This window comes from Taudactylus pleione, unplaced genomic scaffold (genome assembly GCF_031769625.1).
Source record: "Taudactylus pleione unplaced genomic scaffold, aTauple2 ptg000010l, whole genome shotgun sequence".
NCBI classification, from domain to species: domain Eukaryota; kingdom Metazoa; phylum Chordata; class Amphibia; order Anura; family Myobatrachidae; genus Taudactylus; species Taudactylus pleione.
Window position 1 is genome coordinate 2,697,918 of NW_028284413.1, and position 14,125 is coordinate 2,712,042.

General features: G+C 42.7%; 1 protein-coding gene across 2 annotated transcripts in view; it reads left to right on the forward strand.

The window, feature by feature from the left end:
• Nucleotides 1-14,125, forward strand: part of NGF (nerve growth factor) — a 118,737-nt gene that overhangs the window by 47,553 nt on the left and 57,059 nt on the right. Inside the window, exon 1 of one of the 2 annotated variants that reach the window (XM_088467422.1) lies at nucleotides 12,456-12,518. The exons of the other annotated variant lie outside the window; for it this stretch is intronic. The gene's annotated coding sequence lies outside the window, so the exon portion shown is untranslated. Of the gene's footprint in view, nucleotides 1-12,455; nucleotides 12,519-14,125 lie in introns of those variants that run through there. 2 annotated transcript variants of the gene reach the window in all.

Genomic DNA, 14,125 nt, shown 5'->3' on the forward strand with positions numbered 1-14,125 from the left:
TTTGTATGTCTAGACCTATTTTCACAGTTTTCCACTATGTTAGTTCTCTTAAAATTACTTTTCTTGTGTTCAATAAGAAATTATAACTTTACATTGTATTTTCTGCCTTGACTAGTGAAACAGTGACAAAAAACCCAATTGTCACAAAAATTTGTACATTTAAAAATAAAATTACATATGCAGAATTAAACTCCCTAGATATGTATTGATCTAGATCTCTAAGGCATAGGCATTGCAAATATCTGTACTATTAATACATACAAGTTTTATGGAGTTACATGATTAGAAATAGGAATTTGTTTGCTTTGGTTTTCTATTTTTAGCTTTCACTTTGCTTAAGTTATTTTTAAAGCCATTGATACCTTTCAGGAGTACTCAGACTCAAATTGGTCTCCCATACTTTTATTACTAATACAATAGATATGGCTTGAATCTGTTAGAAGCTACAGTAGCACTCTCTATTAGATCCATGTCATCATTGATCTAATACTAGTGCTTGACTCAGATCTAGTGCAAGACAATTTCTAACAAGGCGCAAATCTGTACAGTACATCTAAGTCACTATTGGAGCACTTGAGGGTTTCAAAGAGCACAAATCCTTCCTCATCCCCAGTTCTGGGATGTTTATTAAAGATATTTGTATTATTGGACCACTAGATCTACTTCTAAAAAGTAATTGTGAGTGAAGGAGATAAAGACCAGAAATGGTTTGACCATTAATAACCATTGTTTTTGTTATTGGTCATGTCACGTTCATTTCTCTTATAGCAGTAACTTAACTTTTGTACGAACATATAGCATATGGCTTACCTCTGATAGTACAATGGAAATAGTATATTTTATTGTTAACCGGGTTAGTTGGTTTAAACCAACATGGTTTAAACCAATTGTTTAAAAAAAAAATAACTGTTTTTTTTTATTATGAGGTGACTACAGGCATGGCGCAGTGACTTCTTAAAAAAGCCTATTATAAGGGAATCCCCTTGGTATTATTCCACATTCTTGTTACTTGTGGTCTTCATTTGAGTGAGCTCAACCAATACAGTAAATTCACAAACACAACAGAGAAATAATCCTATAGGACAGGATAAAACCGCAACTAACATTCTCAATCTTAAAGGATAAACAACTCCAACACATTAAAAAGGCACACAGAGCAACGCCTCATGGTTTAATCTCCTTTATGTTCATTTCAATTCAAAACCTTCAGTCCTACTGAAAAGTGGAGATGTTGCCCATAGTAACCAATCAAATTCTAATCATCAGTTATCTAGCACCTTTTAGAAGATAGAAACATAGAATTTGACGGCAGATAAGAACCACTTGGCCCATCTAGTCTGCCCCTTTTCATGTATCCTTTAGGCATCTTCAACCCTATTGGATAATAGCTAGAATCTGATTGGTTGCTATGGAGAACATCTCCACTTTTAAAAACCCACACTTTAGTAAAGATACCCCTTAGGGCGGTATCCTATTAGCCCGGAAAAATTTTCAGGTGCGAAAAACAATAGTTTGATTTTGCAAGTTTTTTTTTTTTCAGGCTAATTAGCCTTCGTTTTTCTCATTTGAAAACACATAGAATCCGTGATAATTTTACGGATCTATGTGGTTTTGCAATTGCTGCGGAAAAAACAGGGCACTTATCGGGTATATTTTTTCATGACCTCTGAGGTCCCGAAAGAAAATCCACAATAAGTGCCGGAGTCGCGGGACTAATTGGAAGCATTAGAGCCTGAATAATTTGCGGGGATAATAGGTTACCGCCCTAATGCTGCGTACACATGGTATGATAAACTGTCAGATTTTATTGATAACGATAACAATCCTATCATTATCGTTAAAATCTGACAGTTTCTGGCCCCTGCAAACGACCATACGATGGTCGATGCACGGCCACGTATTGTCATTTTCGACCAACTACCATTGTCTGTGCAAGCAGGCAGACCTGGTCGATATCGACCAGGTTAGCCTGCTTACTTTAGGGACCCACGACGTAGTTTGCGGGTCGTTACAGTCGTTAAGGGGTTACTGCATGTGTTGGATGAACATCCAACACATACAGGACGATCAGACAACAATCGTCTGATCGTTATCTGATCGTTCCCATCATACCGTGTGTACGCAGCATAAGTCTGGCTCTCTTTTGATAAGATAAAAAATCCTAATAACTTGGATTGTTAATGTTAGAAAGCATTAAAACATGTTTTATCAAGTTTTCTAATACATAGCAATGTTTCACAGTATTAATATAATAAGCGGGATTATTATTATTTTCTCATTAATGCAAAAAAAAAACCTGGTTTAGACCAAAACAAAACAGTTTAAACCAAAACAAAAAACTATTTATTTCCAACCCTGATTTTTAAGTACATTCTATAGAGAAACAGACATACAGATGTGGCCTTGCACATCTTTGCTGCAGTCGTGCCATACAGCCCCCTCTGATGAGACTCTGCTAGCACCTGGTGTCTTTTTTGTGTGTTTTTTTTTGGTCGAAAATGTGTCTAAGTCGCAATGCGATGTGACTAGGACGTACCAGGAGACTCTGCTGATTCATTTCATATGTGAAACTTGTATATCTGTTTGCAACTGAGTTTCTGAATCAGCATGCAAAGTGCTACAATGTAGCAGCTGCAGATTTTTTCCACACCATGTTCTGTTTACGGACGCTAGCAGAGTTGCACAGGACCTGGCGGCTCACTGACGCCAGGCATGGCGTGCTGCATGGCGTATTGCCAATAGAAACAAGAGGACACCTCTGTTTCTGAAACAATGCAGATTTTTATGATTTTGACAGTGGTCATATAATTACAATTAGTGCAACCTCAAAAATATACATAAAGTGAAGTGTAGAAATAAATGCATAACACAAGCCATCAAAATTTGATTAACTGAAAATTGTCTACTAAATCCAAAGATAATTGGGGAACTGATATGATTTTTCTCTAATATGTAAGATTTTTTTTTCACAAAAATGTAAAGATATGGGGAAATGTTAATTTATTACCAAAAAATAAAAAATATTCTGAAGTACTCAAAAACTGACAAAAAAATGTTTACTTACATTTACAAGTTCGTATACTGACTTTTACTTTCCCCTTCAATGCTTCATTGTGTTACTTTTTCTTCCATACACTGCTGGTCTCCCATCACCTTGACATTCCATCATCCCTTGTATCGCCATTCCATCTCTTTTATGCCTTGGTCAGTGGCGGATTTAATGGTCAGGCCGCCTTAGGCACAACATCATTCAACCCCTCCCCCCCTTGCATCAGAGCAGCTTCTGATGCTTTTTTATGTAGCAGTACCAGAGGAGAGACTGGGGGGAGTGGGGTCGCAGGCGGCAATTTGTGAGTGCAGGGGGGTTGGGGCTATATGCTTGGTACTGGAGGCTTCCCTGTCCCTGGTCATCATGACGGGAGAGCCAGCTGTCACAGCTACTGAGCAACTCTGATGCAGGAGAAGGGAAGGGGGCGGCCTGCTGTGACACACCCAGCTGGTGCTGTCCCTAGGCAAGTGACCCACAGAGGGCTACATTTTCAGGGAGTAATTTAGGGAGGTCTGAGGGCACATAAATGCCATGTGGGAGGTCTGAGGGTCATGTTGACAGGTCAGGGGGACATGAAAAATCTATGTGTTGAGATCTGAGGGGGATGCATGAAGCTCTGGGGGCATATAATGTACTTGTTTGCAGGACTGAGGAGCATTTAAGGGATGGGATGTAGTGAGTATGCCGGTGGATGGGATGCTGGCCGTCGAAATTCCAACATCGGAAGCCTGACCCGGGACTAAATATAGGCGTCAAAATAGGCGCTTTATTGAGGTGTACAGGGTCTATGTACATCCTGAAAGTCCCATCTTTTTGTATAGCAGCAACCATTGCAGATACCTACTGGGTCGCTTCTTCAATAGGGGTAATAACACCAAGTGCAGTCATGCGCTCGAACTCAGCTAGGACCTTATCCTTCATGGCGATTGGAACCCTCCAGGGTGCACACACTGTAGGGATGATAGATTCTTCTAAACGCATGCGGAATATGATGGGTAGTTTGCCGATGGTGTCGCATTTAAATAAATCCTTGAAGTCGTGTAACTCTGGGGTGTCTTGTTGTATCATGTGTACTTCAGGCCCCAAATGTATCAAGCCAAGGCGCACGCTTTCAGGCAGTCCAAGCAATGGCCTAAGGTCACTATCTACTAAGTGGAATAGCAACGGTGCACATGTATATTCAATGGTGATGGTGCCCACAGTCTTGATAATATGACCCCCATATGCCACTAAATTTACAGTGTCGGTGTGATCTATTGTTGCTTGCGGGCTGGTTTTGTGTAGCAGAGTCTTGGACATCACGTTGCAATTGGCACCAGTGTCAATTTTAATCTTCAATGTATTGTCTCTCCTTTTATCACATAAGTTAGTGAAAATCTCTCCTTGGTTTGCAATTAGATTGACACTTTCACAATATACTGTCTCATCGGTATGCGTTGTTGACTCCGTGCCCACGTGGTTGACTTTATGCATCTGTCTGTCTACCTGTGTTACTTGTGGTTCACTGTGTGTCACGGTTTGTCTGGATCTGCAACACTTTGCAAAGTGGTTAAGCTTATTGCAGCTGTTGCAGCATTTGTTAAAGGCAGGACACATCTCCCGCGCAAATGCGTGGTGTCCACCACAGTTGTAGCATGGCCTGTATTGCGTTTGTGTGCGCTGTACACTGTATATTTCAGCCTCCCTCCTTAACTCTTTTGTGCCCTGTTCTGATTTCTCGTGCAGCATGCAGATGTGAATGGCGGAGTTTAAGGTTAGATCCTTTTCTCATAGTAAGTGTGCACGTACTGTGTCACTACGGATACCACATACGGGGCCTAATTCAGACCCGGTCGTGAGCGCTATGCACTCGCAAGCGGGTCGATAGTGGCCCAGTGCACATGCGCACGACGGAGCCAGCTCCGTCATGCGCATGCGCGAGACCTGGATAGCGACGGGCAAACCGTCGCGCCGGGTCTCTTACCAAAGTGGGCGTGCTGTCGATGTTGAGTGACAGCACGCCCCCTTTGGTGGGTGGGCCGGGGACGTGGCTTCCCAGATGGAGACGTTCCCATGGGAACGCCTACCATCTGGGGCCGGCCCTACTGACATCACAAGTGATGTCAGTGGGAGTGCTTTCGGCTCTGTTAGAGCCGAAAGCACTCTTGGGCTTGCAGCAACGAGACCCTACCACAAGGGTCTCGTCGCAAGCCCGATGGTCTTGACCATCGCGACCATCATCATGGCCTCTCACTATAACTGTGGGTGGTCACCCACAGCTATGCGAGCGGCCAGGAGGCCGTTCTGAAAAACCAGAGGGCCGGCCCTGATTCAGAGCGAGCTCTGTCAGAGCGTCCGGCTCTGAATCAGGCCCACGATACGGTCTCTGATCAGCTCCAAAGTTACATTTGTTTGCCAATAGTTTCAGGGTGGACACATATGACTGTATATTTTCCCCAGTGTTCTGGTTTGTGGAGTTGAATGTCCATTATGACATTTTTTACAGGCATACAAATCTCATCATACTTTGCAATTAATACATCTGGGTCTTCTTTTTTTTCCCCTTCTGCATATGTGAATGTGTCTGCTTTAGTAACTGCCTCTGCACCAGCCAGATTAAGCAATGTGTATGCTTGTACCTGCTTTGATTTTTCGGACAGTCCAGCCATGCGGTACATAGCCCATTCTCTCCTGAACTGCACCCATATGTCAGCGATAGTTCAATAAAACACGAGGGGGTCAATGCGGCGGAGTCCTTGAGCCATGGTATCCCGCTTCTGTCACCATGTAGATGTGTTGTATATCAGATCAGACTCATGGACTCAGGAGTGCAGTATAACACATTTACTTAGAACAACATCAGTAACTGAACTGAGCACAAACAAGAACTCCCACCCAGCATGCATAGCCCCATCGAAAGTCTCATCCTGCTGGGTCCTAGCAGGATACATATCTACAGTCTTAGATGCATGCAGGAGGCTCTGGGTACATTTAAAGGGCACCTGAGAAGGACTGAGGATTAAATAAGTGGTATATGGGGAGGTCTTGGGGCATTTGAGTCATGTGACAGCACTGCAGTGCTGTTTGGCATGTCGTTGTATTTGTTTGCTCCGGGGGCCAGGGTGCCAGGGCTCCAAGATACATCTCTGCTTCAAACTGTACTGGTGGGTTCAAAAATTGGGCCCTGCATTTTTCTTTTGTACTAGACCCCACAATTTCTAAAGGACGCCATTTCTGCACATGCTTAGTCTTTCAGAAATATCAAACCCTGGTGTATTCCACTATTAATCCTAAATTTCATGAGGTGTTGTTGTTACTGTACCTGTTAATGTTTCCTAATGTCCAGTTTGCAAAGATATTGTATGAATGCACAGTATCAGTGAATCATAAAAGCATAAATGACTCATACAGCATTTTAGTCACAGCCAATTATTTTATATTGTTGTTCATTTTGTAATGTTTTGACTTTTAATATTAAGCTGCAGTTTCAGTTAATTTGTTTGCTACTTTGCTGAATATAGTGGGATATGTAAAAGGTTCATGTAGTCAAATTAGTAAATTAACATATTGCTGACTAGTCAAGCTGGTGAATAAACATTTGCTAATCTGTTAGATAAAAGGTATTTGTGGTTTTAGCCGGAATCAGCTAATCAGCTCGACAGTGGCAGCCCGGCAACGGTGAAGATCCCGATCGTTTATTCTGGTAAGTATAGCTAACCTAATTCCCTACCCTAACGCTAAACCTCCTTTAGTGGTGCCTGACCCTAACCTCCCCCCCAAGTGCCTAACCTTAACCCCCATCTAAGTGCCTAAACCTAACCCCCCCTTCCCCGCAGCCTAACCCTAAGTCTCCCGAGGGGGTGCCTATCCCTAACCTCTCCCTGGTGGTGCATAACCCTAACCTCCCCCTTCCCCTAGCCTAACCTTAACCCTCCCGGCGAGTGCCTAACCCTAAGTAACCCCCAGGAGCTCCCTCCGTCGTGCGCATGCGCAGTGGGGGAACATCGACCCGCTTGCGAGCGTCCTGCACTCGCGAGCGGGTCTGAATGACCCCCATAGTGCCCCTGATTCACATTACACCATATAAGTGTCCCTTATTCATGTTATGACACACAGCAGTGCCCCTTATACACAATGCCCACATAAGTAGTGCCCCTAATACACATACTGTCCACAGTAGTAGTGCCCCTTATACAAAGCCCACAGCAGTAGTGTCCCTTACACATAATGCCCACAGCAGTAGTGCACCTTATGCATTACCCACTGTAGTGGTGTGGCGGTGCCCCTTATGCAGTGTCCCCAGTAGTGGTGCCCCTTATGCAGTGCCCACAGTGGTAGTGCCCCTTATGCAGTGCCCACAATGGTAGTGCCCCTTATGCAGTGCCCCCAGGAGTGGTGCTTCTTATGAAGTGCCCCCTATGCAATGCCCCCAGTAGTAATGCCCCCTGTAGTAGTGCCTCCTCTAGTAATGGCCCCAATAGCCTGTAGAAGTAATGCCCCCTGTAGAAGTAATGCCCTCTATAGAAGTAATGCCCCCAATAGAAATGTCCCCTGCAGTTACATTCCCTGTAGTAGTGCCCCTAGTGGTAATGTCCCCTGCAGTAATGCCCCCAGTAGTAATGCCCCCTGTAATAATGCCCCCTGTAGTAATGCCCACTGCAGTAATGCCCCCAATAGTAATGCCCCCTTTAGAAGTAATGCCCACTGCAGTAATGCACCCATTAGTAATGACCCTAGCAGTAATGCCCCCAATACTAATGCCCCCTGCAGTAATGTCCCCAATAGTAATGCACCCTGTAGAAATAATGCCCCCTATAGTAATGCCCCCAATATAAAAGTCCCCTGCAGTAATGCTCCCTGTAGTAGTGCCCCCAGTGGTAATGCCCCCAATAATAATGCCCCCTTTAGAAGTAATGCCCCCTTTCTAGGTATTGCCACATGTAGTAATGCCCCAATAGTAGTGACCTCTATAGTAATGCCCCTTGTTTAAGTAATGCTCCCTGCAATAATGGCCCACTTTAACCCCTGCTTCCACGCCATTTAATGGCAACCAATATCAGAAAGCCAACATCAAATAGAAAAAAACACTAGCATCTGGAAAAAAAACAATCAAGTATCGTTGTTCATACAGTACCTATCCACCACACCGAGGACCTCATTCAGAGTCGGTCGAAGCGGCCGCACGGTCGTATGGGAAAAGGGGCCGGATATGCAAATGATTCCCTCGCAAGTTGCGTCCCTAAGTTCGGATCGGTAGCTGTCCGACCAAGGGGAGGAAGCGGCTGTAATTCAAAAAAATATGCCCCCTTCTCGTATGCATTGCACGTCATCTCCGGGCATATAAGGATTAATCGAGATCATCGGTAACCATCGGAACTGGTCGTAGAGCTTAAGGTTGACCATACCCTCTCTTAAGCTCTACGATCATGTCAGTGTAAAAACCTCCCATGTCACATGTGCCATGACGCTACTTTGTTAATTATGCACTCCCATAAACCGTATGCACTACCATAAAATGCCGTTCGCATAATTTGGCACGCCTGCATTCGGATCTCCACTCCCCCGTTTTCAAGCACCTTCCCCTGTTACCACCCACAAATGCCTCAATCTGTCACTCAAACTAGCGACCTGGCTGTGTTCAAAGAGAGAGAAATTTCTGATCGTAGTGGCTAGTTTGCACACGCGTATGCGTCGGTGGCGTATGACCGTGCGGCCGCTTCGACCGACTCTGAATGAGGTCCTGATTGCACTCACTGCTTGGATATTCCCACCAGGATCTCAAAGAGGGTAGATCAAAAAAGTAGGCAAGTGCACCATCAATCACTAGGAAGAGGTGACATTTCTGTGATCAGGAGAACCAAATGTGATTTTCGGAGAGTTGAGTGATTATCATCGAACTGTGCATGCATCTAAACCGCACTGCTCATGCTTCAAGGTACATTACCATAGTAGCTTGCAGCAACAAATTACTTTCAGTGTGATTGACAGGGAGCATTTGGGCCATTCTGGGCGTGTGTCACATCTTCTGTCTGCGATCCCATAGACAAGAAAAATGTCTACAACATCTTTAGCTGTGTACACATGGTACGATCTGCACAACCAACGATATCGCTGAACGATTTCCCTTGAACTTTTCTGTAGTGCAGGACACACGATATTAGCTGTACACACTGAAAGATATCTATGATAGCTATATTTCAGTGAAGTTAGATTGCCACATCTCCGAACAGGCAAATCGTGATGAAATTGTCCAAGTTGGCCTGCATGTACGGACGACCTTAGATATCGCTATCGTCCATGCGGGAACGCGCATCGTTGTTCGTTCGTTGGTGGTTCACTGCATAAAAATGAACGATATGAACGATTTATCGTTGAATGATATCGTTATCGTTAATATCGTTCATAAATATTGTACCGTGTGTACGCATCATTAGTTTATGTTGCCAGTATGCGTGACCATAAGGTTACTCAGAAGACTAATCTGTGGCCGATGCTGCATCTTTGTACGCAGATGCTTGGACTTGCAAAGCCACAGGTGGGTGCCCCAATACATTCCTCGGCGTCTGTGACATTTGAATATTTTTGCACCGTAACTGTATACGGGATCGTAGCACGGTGGTATTAGCATATAACTCTGAATCAGGCCTATTGTTACTAATACATGTTATTGTGTAATGTACGTTTGTAAAAGTATGTGCTTTTGTATATTTTACATGCAAACTGATTTATGTTTTACTGTACAGTGCTACCCTAGTAGCGCCATATACAACTGTATACAGGTATAATAATAATTTGTTCTTTTAGTATAATTACTGTTATATTATGCATGATTTGATGATAATAATAGAGAATAGTGTATGATCTAGTACCACTACATGTTCCCACTTCTGTGTAACATACTATCTGTATCAGTGTTCAGTACTTGCTGTGACAGGCTATGAAAATGTCACACAACATGATTTAGGAAACCTCCCAACAATTGCTCAATCACTTGTTTGACAAGTCAGACAACGTTTAGAATGTTTTTAATATATAAATAATACCTTCTATAGAGACCATAGAGAATTTAAGATCAATTGAATTTAGCACACTGTAATAATGGATACTTAATACCACATTGGTAGTACTGATATCATATATCATGCATTGTCTTACAAGGCCTTCTACTCACTGGTAATTGCTTGACTTTAAAAACACACATTCAAATGCCAGAGATACCTTGTGGCAAACTCAAATGTGTTTGACATATGGTTGTTAACTATTATTTTGTCAATGTAAGTCACTCCACTGACATTAATGCATTTAGCTTGCCTTAAATGTATTGAATGGAGCAAGAAATATTCAAAAAACATGAGTGGGTGTGCTGACTTTGGAAACAATGGGTTCCAGTGTCATTCCCATTTGCAAGCATTGAAATAACACACATTATAATCCCAGTTGATATGAGGGGTAAGGGATTTTTTTTATTTGCAATAAATTCCTATTGTTGCCTAATTTAATTAAGTATATGCATAACTGAGAAATTGGGGTCTACAGTATTTATGAAGCAGTGATAACTACTTTCTCCTGCATTTTTGCTGGAGAAAGTGAATATATCCACTTTCCCCCTTTACTAACAGGTAAACCACTGAGAAATTACAGATTACTCCACTGGTACCTCTTGTTCCACTACTTAATGCTGTCCATATAGACTTCTATAGGAACGGCGACCTGTCTCCATTTTAGGTTTACCAGCAGTCTCTGGATTCCTCTGGACAGTCTGCAAATCATAAGATCTGTCCATAGTCCAGAGGCTTGGAGATCCTGGATGGGCAGTGTCTGGTAATCACAGCCCTCTGCTGCTCCTGCTTCACCCGCCCCACAGAGTGCATCCTCTGTTCCTTACAACCTTGTGTTTGCTGCATGACTGCAGTCAGGGTAAGTGAGAGCAGTGATTAAACTGAGTCGATCAGTGTGTGGTGGAACTAGTTCCTGCTGCAGTGGCAGATTGTTTGCAATGACTTTGGTACACTAAACATACTGGTGGTAAGCCTAGGTGAATGGTCTGGGGGATTGTTGGCATATAAAGATTAATGAGGTATTACTTGAAGGGGGCTTTGGGCTCTGCAGTTAGTGGCATCTAAAGGAGAATGAGCGGGCTCTGGCATTAGTGGCATGTAAAAGAGCATGGCAAACTGTGGAATTATTGATTCATGAAGAGGGCATGATGGGTGCTGATGGCATTAGTAGTATAAAAAGGTGCATAGGCCATATGGGCTCATGGAAGGGATCCGATCGGATCCCATCCAAGGGGGAGCATCCTGAAAAGGAGCCTATAGGTTTCTATTGGGTAATGCCACCTGAGGTGGTGGTGTTACCCAACAGGATGATCGAGGCGATGCATTTTGGTGCTTTGTAGATATGGGGAACGCGGTAAAACCCCCGAAAACTGAATTTTCGGGGGTTTTACCACAATTTCCTATTGAGTACATCTCGGCCATGATGAGACAGGCTTATGTAGCATATAAAGGTGCATGTATGGGCTCTATAATGGGGCATGTTACAGGGTATGATGGCATATAAAGGAATATGTGGAGCAGATGGCATATAAAGGGGCATATGTAGAGGTCTGGTTGTAAATAAGGGGCTTGTTGAGCAGTCTGATGACATATGGGGATATCTGTTGAGATGCAAAGTAAATGATGAGATGTGCTTTAAGGAACATTGTTTGAATTATTGATAAATGTGAGGTATATCTGTAAATCTGATGCCATAAGTCAATTTTCTGCATTTATTAGTGCCACGAAATTGGCCTGAAATCTGACAAATAAAATGGTTGGAACACTTTTGTGAATTTGGTCATACCCCCTGGCCACACCCCAGTCTGGGAATCAATAATATAAAAAGGTGGTAACCCTACTCTATGTAACAAGCGTTGACATTTCATGCTATTCAATGCTTGCTAACATCATCTCATGCTGACTTTAGCTATAGCATGTCCATGTCCAGAGGTTTCACTGGCTCACTAAATAAACTCTCTTAAGTTTTTTTTTTTATCATGCTCATATAGTTGTGTTAACTTGTGATGCAGTACATTTTGCTACATTTTGCATAACATTTAGTTGTGCTTATATAGTCTGTTGATTTCAACTATTGCTCACATAATGCTCATACATAAAGAAGTTTTACATATGCATGATAAAACCATAAATGCATCTGTGATGGCAGGTCTAGAAACAGAAAAAAAACAGCTAAAGGCCCCCATACATCAGAGATTGATTGCAGCAATCGTGCAATCTGCAATCGATTGTGTATAAAAATCTTTCCCTTTTTCTATCGATTGCAGATTGCAGAATTGCCACAATCGATTGAAAAAGGGAAAGATTTTTATACACAATCGATTGCAAATTGAACGATTGCTGCAATCAATCTCTGATGTATGGGGGCCTTAACTTTTGACAGCCAACATGAATAACGTGAAGGCAAAAAGAACACTACTATACACTAGCAGGTAAATAGCATTTGTGTATGAAGTTTAGTATGGAGATTTTTATATAGCACAAACTCATAAACTAGCAACATTTTCAGGTATGAGGAAGAATTTACATGAATAAAAGTACTGTATTTGTTGGACCATATTACATATTTACAGTTTAAAATGTATCAGTTGACTGTAAAGGAATTCTTTGACAATCATCCAAGGGAAGTGTTGTATAAGAGAATTAACTATTGGTTCTGCTTTAGAGTGCTGGGCACACATACTTGCAAGACCATAGTGGTTTTGTGTTATTCTGTTTGTCCACATATTTTATGATTTGCTTCCTCTAGCTCTGGTTTTGCCTATTACATATAGTGTTCCTGCTAGACTGCGGGCAGGGCACGGCGCTGTGGGTGCTGGCACGGAGTCTCTGTGACCTTTGTGCACACTCCCAAAATGGAGGCATGGTCAACGGGGGAGCGACATGTCCTTGGGGCTGTGCCAGGTACTTATGGAGGTGCTGGGCTTCCTCCAAACTGTCCGCTCATGGTGTACACAGCATCTTTTCCCCCGGCGGAGATCAATCACCGCAAATGTTCCCACCCACACTGTGTCCCGCGAGTAAGAAAGGCACAGGGCATTGTTAAAAGGGCAGGGCACATTTTGCCCCTTTAAAATCAGGCAGGGCGGGAACACTGCGCATAGACCATGAATATTTTGTGGTCTGCAAGTAACCTGTAGCACCTCAGGTTGCCATGGCACACAGTTTGGATACCACTACCCTAGTCCATTCCAGCCACAGTACTTGACAGACCATGGAGACACTAACCTGGCCACAGGGTATTCAGGAATTCAGGTGAGTACTTGGACCTTATTATTTATTGTACTGGTACCTTTATACATAGAATAAAACCACTCAAAGTGATGAACCTGGGGATAGGAATTAGTGTGCATTTTTATGCCCCACAATATACCAGATCAAGAGGCCTTTTTATCAAAGGATTTTCTATCACCACTCATTCTTGGCAATATAATTTGTTTTCACACCATTTTATCAAAAAGCCTGGCAGACGACACTGGCTGCGAGCAGTAAGCAGTCCTTACTGTGCCACCAGCCTATTGAGGTCCCTTCTGTGCATGCGAGACCTGAAACTGCTAGGCTACACAAGAAAAAAAATCTAGAAGTGAAAATTAATAAATACATTTGTAAAAACTATTAAGCACAGCTTTTCTTTCCATCTCGCAATCACCACTATCGCTATCCTGAGATGGAGCCACTGTCCTTGTTATATTTGTAATCCCCATGTGTCCTTACAGTACCTTCCCATCTTTGCTTTTTAGCATTCCATTTGGTATTCAAAATAAATTGTGATATAATTTTTGATTCTATTGGTCAGATGCATTTTATACATTATGGGGAGATTTATCAAATATTGGAGAGAGATGAAGTGGAGAGAGTTATCAACCAATTTGCTTCTAATTGTCATTTTACAGGCTGTGCTAGAAAATGACAGATAGAACCTGATTGGTTGCTACTGTATGAGCAACTGCTCCACTTTATCTCTCTCTAAGATTTGATAAATCTCTCCCTATGGTCAGGGGCCTATTAAGAGAGGAGGGGACCCAAGTGAAGTCTCCGT